Genomic DNA, 26,336 nt, shown 5'->3' on the forward strand with positions numbered 1-26,336 from the left:
CATGTCGCTTCAAAGCAAGGGCTCCGTGGCTAAGTGGTTAAAGCGCCTGTCTTGTAAACAGGAGATCATGAGTTCGATTCTCGTCGGAGCCTCGCTGTTATGTTACTTGAACTAGATTTCGTAGCTATTAAATTTTGAAAAATTAAAACAATAGGGTAAAAATTCCGATGAGTTAATTTAGTTAAATTACTGGAATATTCAGCATTCATGTCGCTTCAAAGCGAGGGCTCCGTGGCTTAGTGATTAAAGCGCCTGTCTAGTAAACAGGAGATCATGAGTTCGATTCTCGTCGAAGCCTCGCTGTTATGTTTCTTGAACTAGATTTCGTAGCTATATAATTTTGAAAAATTAAAATAATAGGGCAAAAGTTCCCATGAGATAATTTAGTTAATTTACTGAAATATTCAGCATTCATGTCGCTTCAAAGCAAGGGCTCCGTGGCTAAGTGGTTAAAGCGCCTGTCTTGTAAACAGGAGATCATGAGTTCGATTCTCGTCGGAGCCTCGCTGTTATGTTACTTGAACTAGATTTCGTAGCTATTAAATTTTGAAAAATTAAAATAATAGGGCAAAAGTTCCCATGAGAAATTTTAGTTAATTTACTGAAATATTCTGCATTCATATCGCTTCAAAGCAAGGGCTCCGTGGCTTAGTGGTTAAAGCGCCTGTCTAGTAAACAGGAGATCATGAGTTCGATTCTCGTCGGAGCCTCGCTGTTATGTTACTTGAACTAGATTTCGTAGCTATATAATTTTGAAAAATTAAAATAATAGGGCAAAAGTTCCCATGAGATAATTTAGTTAATTTACTGAAATATTCTGCATTCATATCGCTTCAAAGCAAGGACTCCGTGGCTTAGTGGTTAAAGCGCCAGTCTTGTAAACAGGAGATCATGTGTTCGATTCTCGTCGGAGCCTTGCTGTTATATTACTTGAACTAGATTTCGAAGCTATTAAATTTTGAAAAATTAAAAATAATAGTTGATTTAGATATGCATATATGCAAACAATAGTGTAAAAGTTCCCATGAGATAATTTAGTTAATTTACTGAAATATTCAGCATTCATGTCGCTTCAAAGCAAGGGCTCCGTGGCTAAGTGGTTAAAGCGCCTGTCTTGTAAACAGGAGATCATGAGTTCGATTCTCGTCGGAGCCTCGCTGTTATGTTACTTGAACTAGATTTCGTAGCTATTAAATTTTGAAAAATTAAAACAATAGGGTAAAAATTCCGATGAGTTAATTTAGTTAAATTACTGGAATATTCAGCATTCATGTCGCTTCAAAGCGAGGGCTCCGTGGCTTAGTGATTAAAGCGCCTGTCTAGTAAACAGGAGATCATGAGTTCGATTCTCGTCGAAGCCTCGCTGTTATGTTTCTTGAACTAGATTTCGTAGCTATATAATTTTGAAAAATTAAAATAATAGGGCAAAAGTTCCCATGAGATAATTTAGTTAATTTACTGAAATATTCAGCATTCATGTCGCTTCAAAGCAAGGGCTCCGTGGCTAAGTGGTTAAAGCGCCTGTCTTGTAAACAGGAGATCATGAGTTCGATTCTCGTCGGAGCCTCGCTGTTATGTTACTTGAACTAGATTTCGTAGCTATTAAATTTTGAAAAATTAAAATAATAGGGCAAAAGTTCCCATGAGAAATTTTAGTTAATTTACTGAAATATTCTGCATTCATATCGCTGCAAAGCAAGGGCTCCGTGGCTTAGTGGTTAAAGCGCCTGTCTAGTAAACAGGAGATCATGAGTTCGATTCTCGTCGGAGCCTCGCTGTTATGTTACTTGAACTAGATTTCGTAGCTATATAATTTTGAAAAATTAAAATAATAGGGCAAAAGTTCCCATGAGATAATTTAGTTAATTTACTGAAATATTCTGCATTCATATCGCTTCAAAGCAAGGACTCCGTGGCTTAGTGGTTAAAGCGCCAGTCTTGTAAACAGGAGATCATGTGTTCGATTCTCGTCGGAGCCTTGCTGTTATATTACTTGAACTAGATTTCGAAGCTATTAAATTTTGAAAAATTAAAAATAATAGTTGATTTAGATATGCATATATGCAAACAATAGTGAAAAAGTTCCCATGAGATAATTTAGTTAATTTACTGAAATATTCAGCATTCATATCGCTTCAAAGCAAGGGCTCCGTGGCTTAGTGGTTAAAGCGCCTGTCTAGTAAACAGGAGATCATGAGTTCGAATCTCGTCGGAGCCTTGCTGTTATGTTACTTGACCTAGATTTCGTAGCTATTAAATTTTGAAAAATTAAAACAATAGGGTAAAAATTCCGATGAGTTAATTCAGTTAAATTACTGGAATATTCAGCATTCATGTCGCTTCAAAGCAAGGGCTCCGTGGCTTAGTGGTTAAAGCGCCTGTCTAGTAAACAGGAGATCATGAGTTCGATTCTCGTCGGAGCCCCGCTGTTATGTTGATTGAACTAGATTTCGAAGCTATTAAATTTTGAAAAATTAAAACTAATAGTTGATTTAGATATGCATATATGCAAACAATAGTGTTAAAGTTCTCATGAGATAATTTAGTTAATTTACTGAAATATTCAGCATTCATGTCGCTTCAAAGCAAGGGCTCCGTGGCTTAGTGGTTAAAGCGCCTGTCTTGTAAACAGGAGATCATGAGTTCGATTCTCGTCGGAGCCTCGCTGTTATGTTACTTGAACTAGATTTCGTAGCTATTAAATTTTGAAAAATTAAAACAATAGGGTAAAAATTCCGATGAGTTAATTTAGTTAAATTACTGGAATATTCAGCATTCATGTCGCTTCAAAGCGAGGGCTCCGTGGCTTAGTGATTAAAGCGCCTGTCTAGTAAACAGGAGATCATGAGTTCGATTCTCGTCGAAGCCTCGCTGTTATGTTTCTTGAACTAGATTTCGTAGCTATATAATTATGAAAAATTAAAATAATAGGGCAAAAGTTCCCATGAGAAATTTTAGTTAATTTACTGAAATATTCTGCATTCATATCGCTTCAAAGCAAGGGCTCCGTGGCTTAGTGGTTAAAGCGCCTGTCTAGTAAACAGGAGATCATGAGTTCGATTCTCGTCGGAGCCTCGCTGTTATGTTACTTGAACTAGATTTCGTAGCTATATAATTTTGAAAAATTAAAATAATAGGGCAAAAGTTCCCATGAGATAATTTAGTTAATTTACTGAAATATTCTGCATTCATATCGCTTCAAAGCAAGGGCTCCGTGGCTTAGTGGTTAAAGCGCCTGTCTAGTAAACAGGAGATCATGAGTTCGATTCTCGTCGGAGCCTCGCTGTTATGTTACTTGAACTAGATTTCGTAGCTATATAATTTTGAAAAATTAAAATAATAGGGCAAAAGTTCCCGTGAGATAATTTAGTTAATTTACTGAAATATTCTGCATTCATATCGCTTCAAAGCAAGGACTCCGTGGCTTAGTGGTTAAAGCGCCAGTCTTGTAAACAGGAGATCATGTGTTCGATTCTCGTCGGAGCCTTGCTGTTATATTACTTGAACTAGATTTCGAAGCTATTAAATTTTGAAAAATTAAAAATAATAGGGCAAAAGTTCCCATGAGATAATTTAGTTAATTTACTGAAATATTCTGCATTCATATCGCTTCAAAGCAAGGGCTCCGTGGCTTAGTGGTTAAAGCGCCTGTCTAGTAAACAGGAGATCATGAGTTCGATTCTCGTCGGAGCCTCGCTGTTATGTTACTTGAACTAGATTTCGTAGCTATATAATTTTGAAAAATTAAAATAATAGGGCAAAAGTTCCCATGAGATAATTTAGTTAATTTACTGAAATATTCTGCATTCATATCGCTTCAAAGCAAGGGCTCCGTGGCTTAGTGGTTAAAGCGCCAGTCTTGTAAACAGGAGATCATGTGTTCGATTCTCGTCGGAGCCTTGCTGTTATATTACTTGAACTAGATTTCGAAGCTATTAAATTTTGAAAAATTAAAAATAATAGTTGATTTAGATATGCATATATGCAAACAATAGTGAAAAAGTTCCCATGAGATAATTTAGTTAATTTACTGAAATATTCAGCATTCATATCGCTTCAAAGCAAGGGCTCCGTGGCTTAGTGGTTAAAGCGCCTGTCTAGTAAACAGGAGATCATGAGTTCGAATCTCGTCGGAGCCTTGCTGTTATGTTACTTGACCTAGATTTCGTAGCTATTAAATTTTGAAAAATTAAAACAATAGGGTAAAAATTCCGATGAGTTAATTCAGTTAAATTACTGGAATATTCAGCATTCATGTCGCTTCAAAGCAAGGGCTCCGTGGCTTAGTGGTTAAAGCGCCTGTCTAGTAAACAGGAGATCATGAGTTCGATTCTCGTCGGAGCCCCGCTGTTATGTTGATTGAACTAGATTTCGAAGCTATTAAATTTTGAAAAATTAAAACTAATAGTTGATTTAGATATGCATATATGCAAACAATAGTGTTAAAGTTCTCATGAGATAATTTAGTTAATTTACTGAAATATTCAGCATTCATGTCGCTTCAAAGCAAGGGCTCCGTGGCTTAGTGGTTAAAGCGCCTGTCTTGTAAACAGGAGATCATGAGTTCGATTCTCGTCGGAGCCTCGCTGTTATGTTACTTGAACTAGATTTCGTAGCTATTAAATTTTGAAAAATTAAAACAATAGGGTAAAAATTCCGATGAGTTAATTTAGTTAAATTACTGGAATATTCAGCATTCATGTCGCTTCAAAGCGAGGGCTCCGTGGCTTAGTGATTAAAGCGCCTGTCTAGTAAACAGGAGATCATGAGTTCGATTCTCGTCGAAGCCTCGCTGTTATGTTTCTTGAACTAGATTTCGTAGCTATATAATTATGAAAAATTAAAATAATAGGGCAAAAGTTCCCATGAGAAATTTTAGTTAATTTACTGAAATATTCTGCATTCATATCGCTTCAAAGCAAGGGCTCCGTGGCTTAGTGGTTAAAGCGCCTGTCTAGTAAACAGGAGATCATGAGTTCGATTCTCGTCGGAGCCTCGCTGTTATGTTACTTGAACTAGATTTCGTAGCTATATAATTTTGAAAAATTAAAATAATAGGGCAAAAGTTCCCATGAGATAATTTAGTTAATTTACTGAAATATTCTGCATTCATATCGCTTCAAAGCAAGGGCTCCGTGGCTTAGTGGTTAAAGCGCCAGTCTTGTAAACAGGAGATCATGTGTTCGATTCTCGTCGGAGCCTTGCTGTTATATTACTTGAACTAGATTTCGAAGCTATTAAATTTTGAAAAATTAAAAATAATAGGGCAAAAGTTCCCATGAGATAATTTAGTTAATTTACTGAAATATTCTGCATTCATATCGCTTCAAAGCAAGGGCTCCGTGGCTTAGTGGTTAAAGCGCCTGTCTAGTAAACAGGAGATCATGAGTTCGATTCTCGTCGGAGCCTCGCTGTTATGTTACTTGAACTAGATTTCGTAGCTATATAATTTTGAAAAATTAAAATAATAGGGCAAAAGTTCCCATGAGATAATTTAGTTAATTTACTGAAATATTCTGCATTCATATCGCTTCAAAGCAAGGGCTCCGTGGCTTAGTGGTTAAAGCGCCAGTCTTGTAAACAGGAGATCATGTGTTCGATTCTCGTCGGAGCCTTGCTGTTATATTACTTGAACTAGATTTCGAAGCTATTAAATTTTGAAAAATTAAAAATAATAGTTGATTTAGATATGCATATATGCAAACAATAGTGAAAAAGTTCCCATGAGATAATTTAGTTAATTTACTGAAATATTCAGCATTCATATCGCTTCAAAGCAAGGGCTCCGTGGCTTAGTGGATAAAGCGCCTGTCTAGTAAACAGGAGATCATGAGTTCGAATCTCGTCGGAGCCTTGCTGTTATGTTACTTGACCTAGATTTCGTAGCTATTAAATTTTGAAAAATTAAAACAATAGGGTAAAAATTCCGATGAGTTAATTCAGTTAAATTACTGGAATATTCAGCATTCATGTCGCTTCAAAGCAAGGGCTCCGTGGCTTAGTGGTTAAAGCGCCTGTCTAGTAAACAGGAGATCATGAGTTCGATTCTCGTCGGAGCCCCGCTGTTATGTTGATTGAACTAGATTTCGAAGCTATTAAATTTTGAAAAATTAAAACTAATAGTTGATTTAGATATGCATATATGCAAACAATAGTGTTAAAGTTCTCATGAGATAATTTAGTTAATTTACTGAAATATTCAGCATTGATGTCGCTTCAAAGCAAGGGCTCCGTGGCTTAGTGGTTAAAGCGCCTGTCTTGTAAACAGGAGGTCATGAGTTCGATTCTCGTCGGAGCCTCGCTGTTATGTTACTTGAACTAGATTTCGTAGCTATTAAATTTTGAAAAATTAAAACAATAGGGTAAAAATTCCGATGAGTTAATTTAGTTAAATTACTGGAATATTCAGCATTCATGTCGCTTCAAAGCGAGGGCTCCGTGGCTTAGTGATTAAAGCGCCTGTCTAGTAAACAGGAGATCATGAGTTCGATTCTCGTCGAAGCCTCGCTGTTATGTTTCTTGAACTAGATTTCGTAGCTATATAATTTTGAAAATTAAAATAATAGGGCAAAAGTTCCCATGAGAAATTTTAGTTAATTTACTGAAATATTCTGCATTCATATCGCTTCAAAGCAAGGGCTCCGTGGCTTAGTGGTTAAAGCGCCTGTCTAGTAAACAGGAGATCATGAGTTCGATTCTCGTCGGAGCCTCGCTGTTATGTTACTTGAACTAGATTTCGTAGCTATATAATTTTGAACAAGTTGGGAAAGCCAAAATATTACCTCTCCGAGTGGAGATGACTATCACTACACCTTAAACAACCTAAATATATCCATCTATCGCTTTTTTTTAATTCTTTGCAAGTGCAGGAATTCAATTTTAAAATAGTCAATTGTTCAAGCCTTTTCAATATCTATCACTTGCTGTGGAAACTCTACCCCCCCTTATATTATAAAACTTATCGACTTCATACATGTATATTATCATCATTACTTGTCTTAAATTACCTTCGACGGCCGAACGAGGTTCATCTTACATAATATAGGGACGATGTCATATATTTTAACGTTCACTTTATTTACTTTTCATTTAATTCAAGACCATAACATTCTGAAAGTACATTAGGCTAAAAAGACAGTATTTATAATATTACATTAGGCTCAGAAGACAGTATTTATAACACTTCAACAATACTTCAATATATACAAAGAAATAAATAACATAATACATTAAACTGTACAGTAAAAGTTAAATATAACCTAATTAAAACCATAAAACCCACAATACATATGGGAACAAAAGGTTCTTGAAAAACCATTAACAGAACAGTATTTATAATACTTCAACGTTTCTATCTATATACAACATTGAATAGTTATTTAACATTATATATTGGAACCTTCAGTATAATTTAACATTAAGCAAATTCGAACCATAAAAACCCACAGCGCATATGGGAAAAAAGGTTCTGGGAAAACCCATTTGGGATTATTAATATTGAAACACTTATTTTTAAATTATTGATTTTCCACTCTGAAGTCTGAGCTATCCACGAATAAATTGATTAATAGCATTAACAAACGATGCAATGGATGTCAAATATTCATGTCATAATACAAGCTAATTCGAACCATAAAAACCCACAGCGCATATGGGAAAAAAGGTTCTGGGAAAACCCATTTGGGAAAAAACCATAATCACAATTGAATTATTAATATTAAAACACTTATTTTTAAATTATTGATTTTCCACTCTGACGTCTGAGCTATCCACGAATAAATTGATTAATAGCATTAACAAACGATGCAATGGATGTCAAATATTCATGTCATAATACAAGCTAATTCGAACCATAAAAACCCACAGCGCATATGGGAAAAAGGTTCTGGGAAAACCCATTTGGGAAAAAACCATAATCACAATTGAATTATTAATATTAAAACAGTTATTTTTAAATTATTGATTTTCCACTCTGACGTCTGAGCTATCCACGAATAAATTGATTAATAGCATTAACAAACGATGCAATGGATGTCAAATATTCATGTCATAATACAAGCTAATTCGAGCCATAAAAACCCACAGCGCATGTGGGAAAAAAGGCTCTGGGAAAACCCATTTGGGAAAAAACCATAATCACAGTTGAATTATTAATATTAAAACACTTATTTTTATATTGTGAGTTGATTTTTCACTCTGACGTCTAAGCTATCCACGAATAAATTTATTAATAGCATTATCGAACGATGCAATGGATGTCAAATATTCATGTCATAATACAAGCTAATTCGAGCCATAAAAACCCACAGCGCATGTGGGAAAAAAGGCTCTGGGAAAACCCATTTGGGAAAAAACCACAATCAAATTAGGACTATTAATATTAAAAACTTCTTCAGACTGTTTAAGGATGAATGTTTGGTGGATAGCGTCCGAAAGAAAGCAATAACCTAGTAGATGAGGCGTAGTTCATAAAGTTTCGTTTTTTCGAAACTATTACATAAGTGTATTGGCGCTGTACGTTTCTGATAACAAAGACCAAGACGACTCCAGTTCCACAAAATAGGAAAACTCTGCCTCTTGGCGTTAAGTTTTTCTCCTTTCTGTATTTCCACTGCTAGACCGCTATGCAGCCCGCCCTTGTATTGCTCTACTTGCTGCTCCCATAACATTGAACGTGCTAGAACTATAGTTCTAGTCGATAAATTGCGGCGCAGTCCAACTTCCGCTTTGAGCGTTGGCCAACTTTTGAGGACGCTGCAGTGTTACCAACGGCAGATAACGCCGCCAGGATCATTTTCAAAATCACCTCGGCCGCGTTTTGCCGAAAAAAGGGGATTTTCGACTAGGACTGTTGAATTGTCGCCGATTATTCAGTCATTTCCGCTTCGCCATACCTAAAACATTTTTAAAGTACGCTATACAAAATTGCTCCATTCTTCACAAAACCTATGAAACTTGGTGCAACACTTACACTTTGTTCAGTGGTCCGCCTTTACATGAACCCACAGTTGCCGCTCCAGATCTCAGTCATCTGACGCAACCATTTTAACGTTTTCAGAGTTGTATTTCACCTTTATTAAGCCTAAGGATAAGCCTTGAGATATATTTGCCGACGTATTTTCTGAAGAACCACAATAAATCACCTCAACGATTATCCCCATTAACTAATTATCACTATCACATACCTTGTTTACAATTTCGTTGACCTTGTCCTCCATGGTTACCCATGAACTAAACCAATGCTGTAGGGCATTCATGAACTACGCATGTCCTCTAGGGTATTCATTAACTACACAAATCCTCTAGGCTACTCATGAACTACGCCAATCCTCCAGGTTACTCATAAAATATACCATATTTTTAAATGGATTAATACCAAACTTATATGACCGTCAATTACAATAATGATACTTACCATTTTTTTTTCAAATCTTGAAGTCAGATGTGGGTTCTTTAGTCAAGGATCCCAAGCCTTGTGTGGGTCTCTTAGTCAAGGATCCCAAGCCTTAAGTGGGTCTCTTAGTACAGGATCCCAAGCCTAATTTTAGGTTTCTTAGTACAGGATCCCAAGCCTAATTTTAGGTTTCTTAGTACAGGATCCCAAGCCTAATTTTAGGTTTCTTAGTACAGGATCCCAAGCCATATGTGGGTTTCTTAGCCAAGGATCCCAAGCCTATTTCTCGTAGTTTAGACCCTTAAAGCAACATGCGGCTCCATTGGCGCCCCTACCATGATGCCTAACCTTGTATATACATAATAATTTTACCTTGCCGTAGGTAGGTAACAATGAGACTTAATGCATTAGGGAGGATCTGAAAATTATCCTAACAAGCTAAAACCAATGTACAATAGAAAGGTCGTCAATAAGGGGCGCACTGGAGCTCCACCTTGCTTTAAATAAATTTTTCCATTTCAAACTATGTTCTTTTAAAAATGCAAATACCCTTGTGGTAAGAATAATAAGACTCTCTATAACATGCATCGTATCGGTCTCGAAAAAGTTGGTTACCAAATGCCAAATCTAATTGACAATGATAGTCAGTCGAATACTTTTGTTCTAGACCCGGCAAAAGAGATATTCCATGTGAATCAAAGAACATTCTCAGTGCCGTTTGGCTCTTTAAAAAGTTAATATTGAAATCTCCAACCACAACTGTTGGAATAGACGAATCATATTTCATGTCAAACAAAGGGTTAAAGTCCTCAAACACAGTTCTCAAACTTCCTAAGGGAGATTTGTACAACAACACCACAGATATAAGTTCTCCTTCTATGTAAACATCTAACCAGCAACGTTCCACGTGAGAATTTCTAACAGGAATGTCGCTTCGTAAAACTCTAGTATCTATCTCTTTAACTTCGTTTTCAGGCGTGTCTCTTAAATATATGGACGAACCAAAAGCAACTCTGCGTGCCGTACTTGGCAAGTAAATACCACCTACTTCCTTAAAAGATGGAACTCTAAAATCGTCCGTCTCTTTTTTCCACGTTTCAACAAAACATAACATTTGACTTTTCATAATTACATTGTCTGCTAAAACATCTTCTAAATGAGCATTTAAAGACTGCACGTTATGTACATAAATGTAAAGGGGATCATGCAAGAAAGGTAGTTCGATGCTTTTTGTGTCTCGCAACCTCTTAAGTTCCAATTCTACTAGGTTGTTTTTGGGTGAATTAGGAACTTTAAATTTTCCATCAATATATAAACCGGAAGCGGTTTTCGCTCTACTACAAGCCACATATAAATGCGCTCTTTCAATTTTTTTTGTAGCCTTACAATGAACCACTACCGAGGAGTAAGTATCACCCTGACTTTTATGTATCGTAATGGCCTCAGAAACAAACAAAGGCAATTGTTTCCTAGAAACTGAGGCATTATTTTGTCTCCATTTTCTATTAAACGACTTGATGACCTTTTCAACAGGCGTCCACGAAGCGTTAATATCACTATTCAAATATAAACCATGACATTTTTGCCTCAACATTCTCCCAACTTTGGGATCGTCAAACTCCATCCATACCCTGAACGGGATTTTATCCCCGACCCTATTTGTGCCGTACTCTATCTTTCTTAACCAACCTGTCGCGCCATTAGTTAGTCCGTCAGAGGTGTCAACATTGTTGGTCATCATATATCTCGCGCCACACGCAAGAGTCAATTGTTTGGGCAGACCATACGTATCAGACGTTGCTAGGGCTCGGGGTTTTTTGATCGATTTTTTCGAAAAATACGATTAACTACAAATAATCGAAAACTATTCAGAAGTTTATTCGTTTAAACAATACAACAATTTTAGTTGATATTTTTTTGAGATTGAATAATCTTAGTAAGATTTAAACTGACAAATGTATTCAATCGACAAAATTTTCCGAAAAAAAAATTATGTAGAAAAAAGGGTCGTATTCTACGTTCGGTTAAATTAAAAATATTTTCTATTTTCTAAATCCACTTGCTTTGAAGTTTAACTTTAAGCGTAATATTTTGAAATTTAAGCTTTGTAAAAAATATCCAAATCATTTTTTTGTAGTAGACATTCATCTGGAATATGGTCACTATTATTTTTTTATCAGAATTTAACATGTATACGTTTTTCTCCGTATCAGTTATTTATGACAAGATCGCCTAACTCACTTATTGTTACTATCTTTTCGATAAAACCCAATTCCAAAAAGCCATAGTTATTACGTTAGTGGACTATATAGCAAAATACTTTCTTCCAAACACCAAAAAAAGTATATCTGTGATACTTTTGCTATAGGGATCTCGCGATACCCCCTTAAACTAGTAGCAAAATTACACAGGTTTTAGTAGGCAAACTGAATTAAGTGTATATGAACATAACGTCTTTGATTACCGGGCTTGAAAATTACTTTTCCTTACCATATCGTCGAATGGCGATAAAAGCAACAATTAATGTGTAACATCAGAAGGGAATAATAGATAATGCTATCTTTTTAATTCGAAAATGGATGCCTTTGATTCTTGTTGCGAAACCCATCCATATTATCTAAACATAAACGTCCGAGACTCGAACAAAGAGGGGTTAGTGTAATATAAAAGGGTCAAGGTAAAAATTGGAAGTGAAACAATATTTGAGGATCACCAACATACCTATTCTCTATAGCCTGTCTCTCAGGAGAAGTAAAAATGCACTCGTCCCTACCGCCTACTATATTTCCACTGCCTTCTCTAATACTAGGCCTTGCGATAGGAATGAAAGGGGGGTGGAAGTTAGGATTTCACAAATGGCACTAGATGTCGCTTGACTGACGTTTCAAACTGGCGGCAAATTTAAAACAATGGGAAATTGTTAGCTACGACGAAGTGTAATCTGCTAAGTTCGTCTCGAAAAAGAAAGCAAAAAACCGGTCAATAAACCGGTTCATGATGCTGAACGGTTTCCGAGTTCGAAAAATACTAGTTTAAATTTGGTGTATGTTTTGACACGTGTCAATGGCGTCTGCATGGAAATTTCAACCCTTAAGTTTTTCCCAAAAACTGCCACTGCCAATGAAATACCTTAAAGGAATAGCGAACTGATTTAAAAATGATCTCAAATCTAAAGAAAACCTTACTTTTTTGAGAGTTTAAACTCTTCTGATTCCATAAATATGCTTAGTAAATATTTAAATATGAGGCAAAACACAGAAAAAACACTTCGAGAACTAGAAATTTGGGAGCAAAAAGCAAATTTGCGGAGAAGATATTTGGTGGGTTTTTCTCCTTGCTACGTCACTCACGGCATCTCGCGGAAAAGCCAAGCGCGAGCGCCCTAGACTTCCGAGTATACTAATTCCGCGCGAATCTGAATAAAATAGGCTTAACACTGCGCTGAGAAACTAACAGGCGTCACGTGAGCGACATCAAGAGAAAAAATTTCTCCTTACTACGTCATCAAACGAAACAAATTTTAACTAGACCTTTCCGAAACACAAAATTTTGATTGCAATTTTATAAATTTCTACGAAACCAAATACAAAAGTAAACATATCATAATAAACTAGATTTTTCAAGGATTTTTTTCGTATTTTAAGTTTGTGGATGACTAAAATTATGGCACTAACTCTTTAAGTTTGATTTGGATTGCCCAATGAGCGAGCTTAGGAGAGATAGGAGGAGATTTCTTTGGCAGCTGAATTCGGACACAGACATTACCTCCAATATTTTAATTATCCACTTCTCTAGTTTAGCAGACGATGTGCCCTTGTCAATGGTCATGGACCAGGTTATTTAGTCCAGTTTAAAAAATCCTTATTTCCCTTCCTGGTCCGCCATAACCGAAAGACGTGACGTCATGCGAGATTGCGCAGTACGAATTTACTTTCGTCATCGCGGAAATTCGCCTCAGAAAAGAGCCATCTAACGGTTACTAAGCGCAAATTCAAAATGTCACAAAAAATGCTTCTGTTGTACATTTCAAGGCCTAGTATTAGAGAAGGCAGTGATATTTCAGAGAGTCACACACTTGAAACATCTTATGAGCATTTACTTCTAAAAGACTTCTCTATTCCGTTTTTATTAACTAACGATATCAATACTCATCCTATATTAACTTTGGAAAGAGTTTCATGGTGCAGTGGAGTAAAGACTCAATACCTCGCTTTATACAAACTATTAAATGTATCCAGTCTTTCGACTTCATACCCAATCTTCGTTACTCGTCCTTTATATACTTTGACTACAGATTTTTCAGTTAAGAGAGGTTTTTCGCAAATAATTTATTAAAATTATATGATATTAATTATTTTTATCTGAAGTTACTTATTATTCTTCTAGTTGTATCGTTTTGTGTTTGAAAGACCTTAAAATGGTGTAGTTAGATTGGTGATGACAGTTAATAGAATAGTGGTCAGTACAGTTTTTCAGATATCCGTCAACTGTGAATACGATCCGGAAATTGAGAACCCTTTGGTTCAGATTAGGAAACTGCGAACGCGATTCCCTGGGGTTTAATAACATTCAGACAGACCAACAAAAACACATACAGATGGATACGTCGAGAACAGAACGTTTCAAAAACAATCATCACTCAGTGAAGTAAAAAATCTAGCCTCTATATTGGCTTTAATTTGAGTCCAATATATCGGTTAGAAATTTGTTTAAATGAGGGTTTGACTTTAGTCCTATATCGGTTAGAAATTTGTCCAATGTGGGCTTGATTGATATGTGAATAATATCCTGACCATTTCTGGGTAATAACTGATCCCTTAATAGATGACTCTAAATCCAATTTTGGATGAGACTCCAAATCTGGCTTATCATTCGACAATCCCTTTTTGGACACTAGTTACGTTATCCAAAAATAGATGAAAAACTGTGCTGTCTCAGAGTCAGCCGTTTGGATCCACTTACATTCAATTTTGGACATCATTTATTAATAGTGCACGCCTTGGGAAATATTCAAGTGCTAATAGAGTAATGATGAGAGTACTATTTATCGTGTATGTGATTCGATTTAGTAACCTTGTTTTTAATGTTCTCATGTTACCACGCTTTCTGGTACACTTCTCTCGAAGATAAGTATTATATACTTCTGATAATATTGCCAATCGCAATGTTTATATTGATAGTTCATATCATTATCAGGTTTTTTAGTACTGTACAATTATTTGTCAATGATTAAAACTTTGCTTATTTTCGTTAGTAATGAGCTCAAACAATTTAAAAAAGATCAGAGTTTATCGTGAAAATATTATAGTGGCGGTTACTCGTCCAATTGCCTATCGATAAGTGAAACCAAAACCACATTTGTATCAAGAAATGTATGGATCATAATTTTTTATTCGAAATCGAATAAAACGTATCGCAAAAAAACTTTTTGGAGTAAAATTCTTCTGATTATGTTGAAAATTTTAGTTTTTCGGAAAATAATACTTACGATTAATAATTGCATCACTCTACCTTTTTCAAAAACAAATCAAGACGAAATACTTTTATATAATCTTCGTTTTACAAATTTTAGTATGTTAATTTATTTGAATAATAGTTAACCGATCCCCGAGCCCTAGACGTTGCTAACTTTTCAACTTGGGAAAGTATGTTATTTTTAACTTCACTACTAAGATCACCATTGACAACATCTACTGAAACCGAAACAGCCTTTTCCGTATTCATGTTTAAAAGCTTATTTTGATTGAATTGGTTTACTTCCGCGTTAGTGGCGAAAAGATGTATCGCTTCTTTTGGGGGTACACGCTCAGGCGTTACCTCCAGACTACTAAAGAAATCAATATCATTTTGAGTCATACTTCCCACAGCCATTCTATTTAAAGCTTCAGCAAATATTTTATCATCCCTCTGTCTCATAATTTCCTCAAGTTCGGCAAATTCAAATTGCTCCCATATTGGGTTACCAATTAACGACGCGTAAGGATTATCTTTCTCACTTTGACCTTGAAATGCGAAATAATCGCAAACTGGTCTCAATTGGTTAAAGTCTCCAACTAGAACGACAGACACACCACCAAAATAATCAGGACAACCCATAATCTCTTGTAACCTAGCGTTTACCCGATTAAACACTTTCGCTCCAACCATTGAAATTTCGTCAATTATTACTAGTTTTACTTGACCATAGAGTAACCTGCATTTATGAAGTGTTTCACTTTCCAATCTCGATATATTTCCACCAAATTGGCTAACGGGTAAACTAAAAGTACTGTGCAAAGTTGCCCCACCTATGTTAAAGGCAGCCTTGCCCGTAGGTGCGCAACGGATTACTTTCGCTTCCGATGGATTACTCCCAGGTTGTTTGTTGTAAAACCTTGACACAGACTCAAATATAGCACTAATCAAAAGACTTTTCCCCACACCAGCGCCCCCTGTAACAAAGAGGCGCAACGGAGTTTCTTTGCTTTTTACATGATACAAAACATGGTAATATATCTCTCTTTGTTTTGAATTCAATTTTCTAAGAAGGGCGTTGTACTCAGAGTCATTAATTAAGGTAATTGACGGAGCAACAGTATTTTCGGCATTGCCATCAATAATTTCTCTATTAATATTTCCTACAGGTTCTTGAACCGTATTAATTAAAAAATCGGAATCATCCATAGCTAAAGATCTATCAACTTCATTTCTATGTTCTAATTCAGGCTGGATATTAGTAACATCCACTTGAATTTCTCCATTTTCAAAACCTGCTACAGCCTGTTCCACGGCTGCTTCGTCAATTTCACTGTGAAATTCTTTCCTAACTTCATTAATAGTTTCGCGACAAAGCTCATATTCTGATTTCATATCCTTTGTCAAAATATCATTACTTTCATCGCGCCAAGGCTTAAATAACATTAATTGTTCACGATAAAAGTTATCGGGATCTTTTTCTAAATTGAATCTTCTGTACCTAATAATTTTAGCACGGCCACGTTTCCTAATAAACCCTGATTCATCTTTAAGTTTCAGCCATTTACCACAAGCTTCAACTTCATTGCTCTCTCCCTCATCAACATGATCGTGGGCGGCTTTAGTCACTCTACGGGCTTTGGAATATTCGTACCAGGCACCAAATTGAGCTAACGTTATTGCCTCTAGTTCCTCTGGCCTTTGAACATAATGTTCTAGCATCCCAGAGGCAAAAACGTCATTACTGTCTGCTGGTAGTTCTTCAAGTTCAGATTGACTCTTAAGAATGTGTACACGATTTTCAGGGGCATTGGTGTTTATAAAAACACAGGCGCGACTGCACCTGGACACAGGAATTTGTAAACCACAGTAAGCCGCTTCCTGAGCGCTTACCTCGTGGGCATTCAAGAACTGATTAGCAATTAGTTTCAACTTCTGTTTTACTGTACATTTATCATTTTTTGCCTGTTTAGAAGCTTCGCGCAGAAGCAAAGACATCCCTCTTTGAGACTTTCCTATATATGATACAATATACATAACCAGTGCGTAAGCATCAAGAACGAATTGAATGTCCATATTCGCCTGCCAAAGACGCAAAGCGCACGGATTGTAAGGATTAACTCTAGTATCTTTGGGGTGTCTTTTCAACAAAACTGTTTTCCTTTTGAGGTCATAAGTAACGGCAGAAATATACTCGTCTTCAGTTATACGCAACTTAGCTAGCAACTCCTCAAAACTATCTACCCAAAACTCTTTTTCTTTCGATTGCAACATCTCATACAATTTCTTTGACCTTTCCTTACATCTGAGTTCTTCCTGTACGCTACCAGGCTCTCTTAAACCAGGGTCGTAAATTATGGTTCTGGGCATAGGTGGAAACGGGATTCCAAAACGACAAACGGAATTATTATCGACCTTCTTTCTACAAGTCGTTGTGTGTTTGTGAATTTGTAATCGTGTTAACAAATCTAAATGTTCGTCATTGTGCTCAGCAGCACAAGAAATAACATTATCAATAAATTCCTCTACTTCCTTAACATTTGAGAGATCAGTTTTAAGTTTTGGAGCATCTTTTATCCAAATCAAACCATGTTGGTGGGGCGAACCTCTTTGCTGTATTTCTACTCTAAAATAATAGTCTTCTATAACGCCAAGAGGACCTAATTTCTGTAGAGCCTTAAGCAAAGCCCGAAAACGGTGGTCAAAATATCTAGCGCAAGTAACAGGATCATCCTGAATCAGTTTTGCCCTTTCAGAAAAACTTAAATTGCTAATATCATCATTAGGTAAACTCTCCTGCCCAGAGGTTAGTCTCAAAATATTCAGTAGCTCAGGCCATTTACTTTCGGCAGCCGAAAACGTTATGAAAAAGGTAGCCGTACCAAGCTGTCTAATCATACCCATCAATTCCTTTTGTCTGTGTTGCCAATAAGAAGGCGAGCTCTGTAGTCTTTCTAAAACCCTAAAACCATCATCCTGCTTAATTAAAGCATCAAGAGAACCTGCAGAAGCTAAAAGTCCAGCAGTATAATTCGACCCATCTGTTCTTTTAGTTTTCCTCATGCAAACCTGTATAGATTGACTAACTTTCAAGGTTTCTAATTTGACAAAAGAGTAAAACAATTTCGAAGGATTTTTAGCACAGCGCCTATCAATATTACGAAGCTCCCATTTAAAAATATCACCAAAACTTCCCTTAACCTTAAGGTTCATTTTTTGACCTACGTAAATGCTCGGGAATGACAATTCTTCCGCATCCTCGTCAAAGAGTAAAGACATTGGGGTTTGACCTTCACCGGGAGCAAACTTAACATGCATGGTATTATTTGGCAAAAAATTACTTAAAGAAACTAATAATGTATCTTGATTCCCAACTGTTAACGAACTACTTTCGTTAGGTTCATTCCACATATCATCGCTATCATTCTCTGCGTTTATTGGCGCTACTGGATTATCTCCTGAAACATCAACTTGATTTACCTGACGGTCATTTTCGTCAACAATAAATTCAAGTTCTTCAGGAATAGGGTCTAATATGTCATTCTTAACGGTAATTCCATGTTTAACATACAAAGGCGTTTTTACCAGAACGTTAAGGGCCTCTAAAATGACTTTGGGTCTCACAGTTTCGTACAAATAGGGTGTGTTATACTGCATTCTTCTCATAAACTCAATTTGAATAGTATCCGTGTCTCGAGGTAACCTGGGTAAAACCGAGGCGGTGGACTCTACATTTATAGGGACGTTAACCACATTTCCTTTAATACCACGTTGTTGGTCACACCCTAACCTTCGTATTTGCATGAATGGTATTCGTGGTGATATCATTCTTTCTTCTAAATTACTTATGTTACTTAATTGCGCAGGTATTTCAGGAAACACAAATCCATTTTCCCTTGAAAATTTTGGAATTTGCTTTCTCTTAACGCTTTTATTACAAGTACTACACAAAAATATTTCATCATTCAACTCTCTTTGTTCAATACCAGGGACTGACAAAAAATCTATGGACTTTACAATGGTGTCAGATGACTTAAAAAAAAGATTTGAACATCCTTCACACGGCCACGTTGGGCCGTCTTTAATGCTATCAAAATAGGTCTGCTCTATATCCGAGGGGTTTGCTCGCCTATCTGCGGCTGAAGATCTATTTCTAGAACGTTCAGACGTTCTAAAACCTATATCTTCACGCCTGGCAGCCTTAGCCGTCTGGTTTCTATCACGTTCAGTGTCTCTATACTCGGGATCTTGGCGTCTAGCCGCCATACCTGCTTGGTTTCTATCACGTTCAGTGTCTCTATACTCGGGATCTTGGCGTCTAGCCGCCATACCTGCTTGGTTTCTATCACGTTCAGTGTCTCTATACTCGGGATCTTGGCGTTTAGCCGCCTTAGCCGTCTGGTTTCCATCACGTTCAGTGTCTCTATACTCGGGATCTTGGCGTCTAGCCGCCATACCTGCTTGGTTTCTATCACGTTCAGTGTCTCTATACTCGGGATCTTGGCGTCTAGCCGCCACACCTGCTTGGTTTCTATCACGTTCAGTGTCTCTATACTCGGGATCTTGGCGTCTAGCCGCCATACCTGCTTGGTTTCTATCACGTTCAGTGTCTCTATACTCGGGATCTTGGCGTTTAGCCGCCTTAGCCGCCTGGTTTCTATCACGTTCAGTGTCTCTATACTCGGGATCTTGGCGTTTAGCCGCCTTAGCCGCTTGGTCTCTATCACGTTCTTTATCTCTAAATTCGGGATCTTGGCGTTTAGCCGCCTTAGCCGCTTGGTTTCTATCACGTTCACTTTCCCTATACTTTGGATCTTGGCGTTCAGTAGCCTTACTTAACTGATTTCTTACACGTTCGCTTGATCTATACCATTCATCAACCCTTTTTACTTTCTTGGTAAATATTCCACCCTGATTTTCAATTTCACAATTTGACTCATTCTCTCGCTTTTTCCCCTTACCTAGCAACTCCCTCTTACTGCATTCTTCATTTTGTCTCAAGATTCTTAATCTTTCTAACGGATAGACATTACCATGGGACGTACAAGGTACTTGTTCATCGCTTTCGATGATTTCACTAATATTAGCATTAACATTTTGTACATTATTGGGTTCCTTATTAATAGATATGCCTACGCCTACAGTACTTTCAATAGAACATTTATTTAAAGCATTATCTTTATGTACGATCATGGCCAACTGGCCTCGTGGTAGGACCAACATTTTGTGTGCTAGAACCTGCTCCCGAAAGAGACTTTTTTTCCGCGGCTAAAGCTCTTCTCCTTTCATTTTCGCGTTTCCTAAATTCGGGATCTGACCTTTTTGCCCTCATTCTTTCCCTTGCCTTTCGTTTTCTGATTTCCTCTTTACTTACATTAATATCTTCCTCCATTTTATTATTCAGTTAAATACTCACAAAAATCCGCAAAAGCAATCCCCTTGCAAGACTCTGTAATTATTCGGTTAAAAACTCACAAAGCTCCGCAAAAGCAATCCCCTTGCAAGACTCAGTAACGTTTGAAATATTATTTTCCGAAGAAAGTTATTACAGAAGATTGAATTATGAACTCCTACCTTCGAAATTCAAATAAAGAATGATAAAAGTGCGTAAAAAAGGTCTTTCACAAATAGGGAGCGTATAAACTAAACAGCATTTGTTTATATTTAAAAAATATTCTAAGATTGTCAAATACTTTTTCGCCGTTGAATTTGTTTAACACCAGCTTGTAAAAAAGGTCTCTTTCAAACTAGGAAATGATAAAAGTGCGTAAAAAAGGTCTTTCACAAATCGAGGGCGTATAAACTAAACAGCATTTGTTTATATTTAAAAAATATTCTTAGATTGTCAAATAATTTTTTCGCCGTTTAATTTTTTTAACACCAGCTTGTAAAAAAGGTCTCTTTCAAACTAGGGGTGGGGGGGGGCGTATGAAAAAACAGTTAAACATTATTCATAGAATAATTTCCATATATGGGGGTAGGAAAACGGTAACAGTTGACAAAGACTAATTGTATTTACCTTAAGTGGACAAGCAACGTTTCACTATTTTGTGGTTTTGAAAATGTATAGCTTGGCAACACTGTCACTTGTCTCGCGAATTGGCGTATGGGTTTTCCATCTTGAAGGAGAGAGGAATGGAGTGGAAACCCCCATACCTATAGCGTTGCCTATGTACCCCCACCTACGGCACCGTAGTCCTCCCAGCATTCTCAGCGCTTAAGTAGGGTCGTACTGGACAAAATTGTAAAGGGCGCTCCCTCTATCTATTGCCGAAAATTATATCCGTATTTTCATTTTAATAGAGCTATTTCAGTGGGAGAAAAATTTCGTCTGCTACGAAAATTGGGCCTGCCTTTGAGTGTAGGGCGGACATTTTGTGAGGGTTTTCTCTATGGGCAAATAGCATTGGTGACGTAGCCATTACCCCCATACCTATAGCGTTGCCTGAGTACCCCCACCTACGGCACCGTAGTCCTCCCAGCATCCTCAGCGGTTAGGTAGGGTCGTACTGGACAAAATTGTAAAAGGCGCTCCCTCTATCTATTGCCGAAAACATTATCCGTATTTTCATTTTAATAGAGCTATTTCAGTGGGGGGGGGGAATTTCGTCTGCTACGAAAATTGGGCCTGCCTTTGAGTGTAGGGCGGACATTTTGTGAGGGTTTTCTCTATGGGCAAATAGCATTGGTGACGTAGCCATTACCCCCTCTGAAATAGCTCTATACAGAGAAAAAAAAATTATTATGGTTTTGAGAGGAGCTTCTCATTTTGGTTGTTGTTTAAAATATAACGCAATGCACGGGCCTAGATACATATAGCAGGCAATGAATAAAATATATCGCAATGCACGGGCCTTGATAGATAGAGGAGGCAATGTAGGAAATGCACGGGCCTTGATAGATATAGGAGGCAATGATTTAACGACTTCGGTACTTGGGTTTATCTTTAATATTTAAATAAATATAATTATTTTTAATTATTTTAATCGCCAGTAAATAACTTTAAAAATAGTTAAATCGTTTAAAATAAAGTTGTTCATAATATCTTTCGAAACTTTGCTAATATTGACGTTTAAAGTGAAGGGTACCCTTCTTGCCCGCTTTCTTCAAATTTTGGGGTATATATACGATCCGTTTCCATTATAATAATAGATAAAAACGCATTCGCGTGAACCTTTGGTGGAAGCCCTGCCATTGGGAGGCTAGACGTTTCTCGTAACCCTAGCTGATCGCCGCGTATATCTTAAAACCAAATAATAGATAAAAACGCATTCGCGTGAACCGATGGTGGAAGCCCTGCCATTGGGAGGCTAGACGTTTCTCGTAACCCTAGCCGCTCGCCGCGTATATCTTGAAACCAAACGATGCCGGTGGAAAAGAAGCCAGAATGTACTGACCGGTGTCCATGTGGAATGGACAAAAGACCTGAAGATGGTGGTGCATTGAAGCTGGTGTCAATGTGGAATTGACGAAGAACAGAAGATGATAGTGTATAGAAGCTGGTGTCAATGTGGAATTGACGAAGAACAGAAGATGGTGGTGCATAGAAGCTGGAGTCAAGGTGAAATTGACGAAGAACAGAAGTTGGTGGTGCTTGGAAGCAAGCACGTACAGACTAGTGTCCATGTGGGATGGACAAAGACTAGCAGATTGTGGTCCTTAGAAGCCAGTTAGTAAAGACTGGTGTTGGTAGATGAATGACCAAATTTCCGTGAACCGCGAACGTGTTCCGGAAATCGGGTATTTGTTTGCTCCGATTTGGAAACTGCGAACGCGGTCACGTGGGGTCTGACAGACAGACAGACAGACACACACACACACACACACACACACAGACAGACACGGCCGGTGTAATACCTCTCACGTGACATACGTCACTCGGAGAGGTAAAAATTAAAATAATAGGGCAAAAGTTCCCATGAGATAATTTAGTTAATTTACTGAAATATTCTGCATTCATATCGCTGCAAAGCAAGGGCTCCGTGGCTTAGTGGTTAAAGCGCCAGTCTTGTAAACAGGAGATCATGAGTTCGATTCTCGTCGGAGCCTCGCTGTTATGTTGATTGAACTAGATTTCGAAGCTATTAAATTTTGAAAAATTAAAAAATAATAGTTGATTTAGATATGCATATAAGCAAACAATAGTGTAAAAGTTCCGATGTGATAATTTAGTTAATTTACTGAAATATTTAGCATTCATATCGCTTCAAAGCAAGGGCTCCGTGGCTTAGTGGTTAAAGCGCCTGTCTTGTAAACAGGAGATCATGAGTTCGATTCTCGTCGGAGCCTCGCTGTTATGTTACTTGAACTAGATTTCGTAGCTATATAATTTTGAAAAATTAAAATAATAGGGCAAAAGTTCCCATGAGATAATTTAGTTAATTTACTGAAATATTCTGCATTCATATCGCTTCAAAGCAAGGGCTCCGTGGCTTAGTGGTTAAAGCGCCAGTCTTGTAAACAGGAGATCATGTGTTCGATTCTCGTCGGAGCCTTGCTGTTATATTACTTGAACTAGATTTCGAATCCATTAAATTTTGAAAAATTAAAAATAATAGTTGATTTAGATATGCATATATGCAAACAATAGTGAAAAAGTTCCCATGAGATAATTTAGTTAATTTACTGAAATATTCAGCATTCATATCCCTTCAAAGCAAGGGCTCCGTGGCTTAGTGGTTAAAGCGCCTGTCTAGTAAACAGGAGATCATGAGTTCGATTCTCGTCGGAGCCTTGCTGTTATGTTACTTGACCTAGATTTCGTAGCTATTAAATTTTGAAAAATGAAAACAATAGGGTAAAAATTCCGATGAGTTAATTTAGTTAAATTACTGGAATATTCAGCATTCATGTCGCTTCAAAGCAAGGGCTCCGTGGCTTAGTGGTTAAAGCGCCTGTCTAGTAAACAGGAGATCATGAGTTCGATTCTCGTCGGAGCCCCGCTGTTATGTTGATTGAACTAGATTTCGAAGCTATTAAATTTTGAAAAATTATAAATAATAGTTGATTTAGATATGCATATATGCAAACAATAGTGTTAAAGTTCTCATGAGATAATTTAGTTAATTTACTGAAATATTCAGCATTCATGTCGCTTCAAAGCAAGGGCTCCGTGGCTTAGTGGTTAAAGCGCCTGTCTTGTAAACAGGAGATCATGAGTTCGATTCTCGTCGGAGCCTCGCTGTTATGTTACTTGAACTAGATTTCGTAGCTATTAAATTTTGAAAAATTAAAACAATAGGGTAAAAATTCCGATGAGTTAATTTAGTTAAATTACTGGAATATTCAGCATTCATGTCGCTTCAAATCGAGGGCTCCGTGGCTTAGTGATTAAAGCGCCTGTCTAGTAAACAGGAGATTATGAGTTCGATTCTCGTCGAAGCCTCGCTGTTATGTTACTTGAACTAGATTTCGTAGCTATATAATTTTGAAAAATTAAAATAATAGGGCAAAAGTTCCCATGAGATAATTTAGTTAATTTACTGAAATATACTGCATTCATATCGCTTCAAAGCAAGGGCTCCGTGGCTTAGTGGTTAAAGCGCCTGTCTAGTAAACAGGAGATCATGAGTTCGATTCTCGTCGGAGCCTCGCTGTTATGTTACTTGAACTAGATTTCGTAGCTATATAATTTTGAAAAATTAAAATAATAGGGCAAAAGTTCCCATGAGATAATTTAGTTAATTTACTGAAATATTCTGCATTCATATCGCTGCAAAGCAAGGGCTCCGTGGCTTAGTGGTTAAAGCGCCAGTCTTGTAAACAGGAGATCATGTGTTCGATTCTCGTCGGAGCCTTGCTGTTATATTACTTGAACTAGATTTCGAAGCTATTAAATTTTGAAAAATTAAAAATAATAGTTGATTTAGATATGCATATATGCAAACAATAGTGAAAAAGTTCCCATGAGATAATTTAGTTAATTTACTGAAATATTCAGCATTCATATCGCTTCAAAGCAAGGGCTCCGTGGCTTAGTGGTTAAAGCGCCTGTCTAGTAAACAGGAGATCATGAGTTCGATTCTCGTCGGAGCCTTGCTGTTATGTTACTTGACCTAGATTTCGTAGCTATTAAATTTTGAAAAATTAAAACAATAGGGTAAAAATTCCGATGAGTTAATTTAGATAAATTACAGGAATATTCAGCATTCATGTCGCTTCAATGCAAGGGCGCCGTGGCTTAGTGGTTAAAGCGCCTGTCTAGTAAACAGGAGATCATGAGTTTGATTCTCGTCGGAGCCCCGCTGTTATGTTGATTGAACTAGATTTCGAAGCTATTAAATTTTGAAAAATTAAAAAATAATAGTTGATTTAGATATGCATATAAGCAAACAATAGTGTAAAAGTTCCGATGTGATAATTTAGTTAATTTACTGAAATATTCAGCATTCATATCGCTTCAAAGCAAGGGCTCCGTGGCTTAGTGGTTAAAGCGCCTGTCTTGTAAACAGGAGATCATGAGTTCGATTCTCGTCGGAGCCTCGCTGTTATGTTACTTGAACTAGATTTCGTAGCTATATAATTTTGAAAAATTAAAATAATAGGGCAAAAGTTCCCATGAGATAATTAAGTTAATTTACTGAAATATTCTGCATGCATATCGCTTCAAAGCAAGGGCTCCGTGGCTTAGTGGTTAAAGCGCCAGTCTTTTAAACAGGAGATCATGTGTTCGATTCTCGTCGGAGCCTTGCTGTTATATTACTTGAACTAGATTTCGAAGCTATTAAATTTTGAAAAATTAAAAATAATAGGGCAAAAGTTCCCATGAGATAATTTAGTTAATTTACTGAAATATTCTGCATTCATATCGCTTCAAAGCAAGGGCTCCGTGGCTTAGTGGTTAAAGCGCCTGTCTAGTAAACAGGAGATCATGAGTTCGATTCTCGTCGGAGCCTCGCTGTTATGTTACTTGAACTAGATTTCGTAGCTATATAATTTTGAAAAATTAAAATAATAGGGCAAAAGTTCCCATGAGATAATTTAGTTAATTTACTGAAATATTCTGCATTCATATCGCTTCAAAGCAAGGGCTCCGTGGCTTAGTGGTTAAAGCGCCAGTCTTGTAAACAGGAGATCATGTGTTCGATTCTCGTCGGAGCCTTGCTGTTATATTACTTGAACTAGATTTCGAAGCTATTAAATTTTGAAAAATTAAATATAATAGTTGATTTAGATATGCATATATGCAAACAATAGTGAAAAAGTTCCCATGAGATAATTTAGTTAATTTACTGAAATATTCAGCATTTATATCGCTTCAAAGCAAGGGCTCCGTGGCTTAGTGGGTAAAGCGCCTGTCTAGTAAACAGGAGATCATGAGTTCGATTCTCCTCGGAGCCTTGCTGTTATGTTACTTGACCTAGATTTCGTAGCTATTAAATTTTGAAAAATTAAAACAATAGGGTAAAAATTCCGATGAGTTAATTTAGATAAATTACTGGAATATTCAGCATTCATGTCGCTTCAAAGCAAGGGCGCCGTGGCTTAG

General features: G+C 37.0%; 1 long non-coding RNA gene and 31 other non-coding genes across 32 annotated transcripts; 31 read left to right on the forward strand and 1 right to left on the reverse strand.

Annotated features, from left to right (window-relative positions):
• Positions 1–19: 19 nt before the first annotated feature.
• TRNAT-UGU (transfer RNA threonine (anticodon UGU)) lies at positions 20–92 on the forward strand. The gene has a single exon. It is a non-coding gene; the product is annotated as a tRNA-Thr (tRNA).
• Positions 93–431: 339 nt separating this feature from the next.
• On the forward strand, positions 432–504 carry TRNAT-UGU (transfer RNA threonine (anticodon UGU)). Its single transcript has one exon. It is a non-coding gene; the product is annotated as a tRNA-Thr (tRNA).
• A 133-nt stretch (positions 505–637) lies between these two features.
• Positions 638–710, forward strand: TRNAT-AGU (transfer RNA threonine (anticodon AGU)). Its single transcript has one exon. It is a non-coding gene; the product is annotated as a tRNA-Thr (tRNA).
• Positions 711–1,082: 372 nt separating this feature from the next.
• Positions 1,083–1,155, forward strand: TRNAT-UGU (transfer RNA threonine (anticodon UGU)). The gene has a single exon. It is a non-coding gene; the product is annotated as a tRNA-Thr (tRNA).
• Positions 1,156–1,494: 339 nt separating this feature from the next.
• Positions 1,495–1,567, forward strand: TRNAT-UGU (transfer RNA threonine (anticodon UGU)). The gene has a single exon. It is a non-coding gene; the product is annotated as a tRNA-Thr (tRNA).
• A 133-nt stretch (positions 1,568–1,700) lies between these two features.
• Positions 1,701–1,773, forward strand: TRNAT-AGU (transfer RNA threonine (anticodon AGU)). Its single transcript has one exon. It is a non-coding gene; the product is annotated as a tRNA-Thr (tRNA).
• Positions 1,774–2,145: 372 nt separating this feature from the next.
• Positions 2,146–2,218, forward strand: TRNAT-AGU (transfer RNA threonine (anticodon AGU)). The gene has a single exon. It is a non-coding gene; the product is annotated as a tRNA-Thr (tRNA).
• Positions 2,219–2,351: 133 nt separating this feature from the next.
• TRNAT-AGU (transfer RNA threonine (anticodon AGU)) lies at positions 2,352–2,424 on the forward strand. The gene has a single exon. It is a non-coding gene; the product is annotated as a tRNA-Thr (tRNA).
• A 166-nt stretch (positions 2,425–2,590) lies between these two features.
• TRNAT-UGU (transfer RNA threonine (anticodon UGU)) lies at positions 2,591–2,663 on the forward strand. Its single transcript has one exon. It is a non-coding gene; the product is annotated as a tRNA-Thr (tRNA).
• A 339-nt stretch (positions 2,664–3,002) lies between these two features.
• TRNAT-AGU (transfer RNA threonine (anticodon AGU)) lies at positions 3,003–3,075 on the forward strand. The gene has a single exon. It is a non-coding gene; the product is annotated as a tRNA-Thr (tRNA).
• Positions 3,076–3,208: 133 nt separating this feature from the next.
• On the forward strand, positions 3,209–3,281 carry TRNAT-AGU (transfer RNA threonine (anticodon AGU)). Its single transcript has one exon. It is a non-coding gene; the product is annotated as a tRNA-Thr (tRNA).
• Positions 3,282–3,621: 340 nt separating this feature from the next.
• On the forward strand, positions 3,622–3,694 carry TRNAT-AGU (transfer RNA threonine (anticodon AGU)). Its single transcript has one exon. It is a non-coding gene; the product is annotated as a tRNA-Thr (tRNA).
• A 372-nt stretch (positions 3,695–4,066) lies between these two features.
• TRNAT-AGU (transfer RNA threonine (anticodon AGU)) lies at positions 4,067–4,139 on the forward strand. Its single transcript has one exon. It is a non-coding gene; the product is annotated as a tRNA-Thr (tRNA).
• A 133-nt stretch (positions 4,140–4,272) lies between these two features.
• On the forward strand, positions 4,273–4,345 carry TRNAT-AGU (transfer RNA threonine (anticodon AGU)). The gene has a single exon. It is a non-coding gene; the product is annotated as a tRNA-Thr (tRNA).
• Positions 4,346–4,511: 166 nt separating this feature from the next.
• On the forward strand, positions 4,512–4,584 carry TRNAT-UGU (transfer RNA threonine (anticodon UGU)). The gene has a single exon. It is a non-coding gene; the product is annotated as a tRNA-Thr (tRNA).
• A 339-nt stretch (positions 4,585–4,923) lies between these two features.
• On the forward strand, positions 4,924–4,996 carry TRNAT-AGU (transfer RNA threonine (anticodon AGU)). Its single transcript has one exon. It is a non-coding gene; the product is annotated as a tRNA-Thr (tRNA).
• Positions 4,997–5,336: 340 nt separating this feature from the next.
• Positions 5,337–5,409, forward strand: TRNAT-AGU (transfer RNA threonine (anticodon AGU)). The gene has a single exon. It is a non-coding gene; the product is annotated as a tRNA-Thr (tRNA).
• A 372-nt stretch (positions 5,410–5,781) lies between these two features.
• TRNAT-AGU (transfer RNA threonine (anticodon AGU)) lies at positions 5,782–5,854 on the forward strand. The gene has a single exon. It is a non-coding gene; the product is annotated as a tRNA-Thr (tRNA).
• Positions 5,855–5,987: 133 nt separating this feature from the next.
• On the forward strand, positions 5,988–6,060 carry TRNAT-AGU (transfer RNA threonine (anticodon AGU)). The gene has a single exon. It is a non-coding gene; the product is annotated as a tRNA-Thr (tRNA).
• Positions 6,061–6,226: 166 nt separating this feature from the next.
• TRNAT-UGU (transfer RNA threonine (anticodon UGU)) lies at positions 6,227–6,299 on the forward strand. Its single transcript has one exon. It is a non-coding gene; the product is annotated as a tRNA-Thr (tRNA).
• A 338-nt stretch (positions 6,300–6,637) lies between these two features.
• Positions 6,638–6,710, forward strand: TRNAT-AGU (transfer RNA threonine (anticodon AGU)). Its single transcript has one exon. It is a non-coding gene; the product is annotated as a tRNA-Thr (tRNA).
• Positions 6,711–7,904: 1,194 nt separating this feature from the next.
• On the reverse strand, positions 7,905–11,191 carry LOC149699566 (uncharacterized). Its single transcript, XR_016382078.1, has 5 exons — positions 11,025–11,191; positions 9,416–10,950; positions 9,186–9,339; positions 8,972–9,121; positions 7,905–8,894 (listed from the first exon to the last, which is right to left on the reverse strand). It is a non-coding gene; the product is annotated as an uncharacterized LOC149699566 (long non-coding RNA).
• Positions 11,192–22,824: 11,633 nt separating this feature from the next.
• TRNAT-UGU (transfer RNA threonine (anticodon UGU)) lies at positions 22,825–22,897 on the forward strand. Its single transcript has one exon. It is a non-coding gene; the product is annotated as a tRNA-Thr (tRNA).
• A 167-nt stretch (positions 22,898–23,064) lies between these two features.
• TRNAT-UGU (transfer RNA threonine (anticodon UGU)) lies at positions 23,065–23,137 on the forward strand. Its single transcript has one exon. It is a non-coding gene; the product is annotated as a tRNA-Thr (tRNA).
• A 372-nt stretch (positions 23,138–23,509) lies between these two features.
• Positions 23,510–23,582, forward strand: TRNAT-AGU (transfer RNA threonine (anticodon AGU)). The gene has a single exon. It is a non-coding gene; the product is annotated as a tRNA-Thr (tRNA).
• Positions 23,583–23,715: 133 nt separating this feature from the next.
• On the forward strand, positions 23,716–23,788 carry TRNAT-AGU (transfer RNA threonine (anticodon AGU)). Its single transcript has one exon. It is a non-coding gene; the product is annotated as a tRNA-Thr (tRNA).
• A 166-nt stretch (positions 23,789–23,954) lies between these two features.
• On the forward strand, positions 23,955–24,027 carry TRNAT-UGU (transfer RNA threonine (anticodon UGU)). Its single transcript has one exon. It is a non-coding gene; the product is annotated as a tRNA-Thr (tRNA).
• A 339-nt stretch (positions 24,028–24,366) lies between these two features.
• Positions 24,367–24,439, forward strand: TRNAT-AGU (transfer RNA threonine (anticodon AGU)). Its single transcript has one exon. It is a non-coding gene; the product is annotated as a tRNA-Thr (tRNA).
• A 372-nt stretch (positions 24,440–24,811) lies between these two features.
• On the forward strand, positions 24,812–24,884 carry TRNAT-AGU (transfer RNA threonine (anticodon AGU)). Its single transcript has one exon. It is a non-coding gene; the product is annotated as a tRNA-Thr (tRNA).
• Positions 24,885–25,257: 373 nt separating this feature from the next.
• Positions 25,258–25,330, forward strand: TRNAT-UGU (transfer RNA threonine (anticodon UGU)). The gene has a single exon. It is a non-coding gene; the product is annotated as a tRNA-Thr (tRNA).
• Positions 25,331–25,670: 340 nt separating this feature from the next.
• Positions 25,671–25,743, forward strand: TRNAT-AGU (transfer RNA threonine (anticodon AGU)). Its single transcript has one exon. It is a non-coding gene; the product is annotated as a tRNA-Thr (tRNA).
• Positions 25,744–26,115: 372 nt separating this feature from the next.
• TRNAT-AGU (transfer RNA threonine (anticodon AGU)) lies at positions 26,116–26,188 on the forward strand. The gene has a single exon. It is a non-coding gene; the product is annotated as a tRNA-Thr (tRNA).
• Positions 26,189–26,336: the final 148 nt, after the last annotated feature.

The sequence above is a fragment of the Phalangium opilio genome, unplaced genomic scaffold, assembly GCF_054372755.1.
Source record: "Phalangium opilio isolate 3A_F unplaced genomic scaffold, DU_Popi_V2 ptg000019l_1, whole genome shotgun sequence".
NCBI lineage: Eukaryota > Metazoa > Arthropoda > Arachnida > Opiliones > Phalangiidae > Phalangium > Phalangium opilio.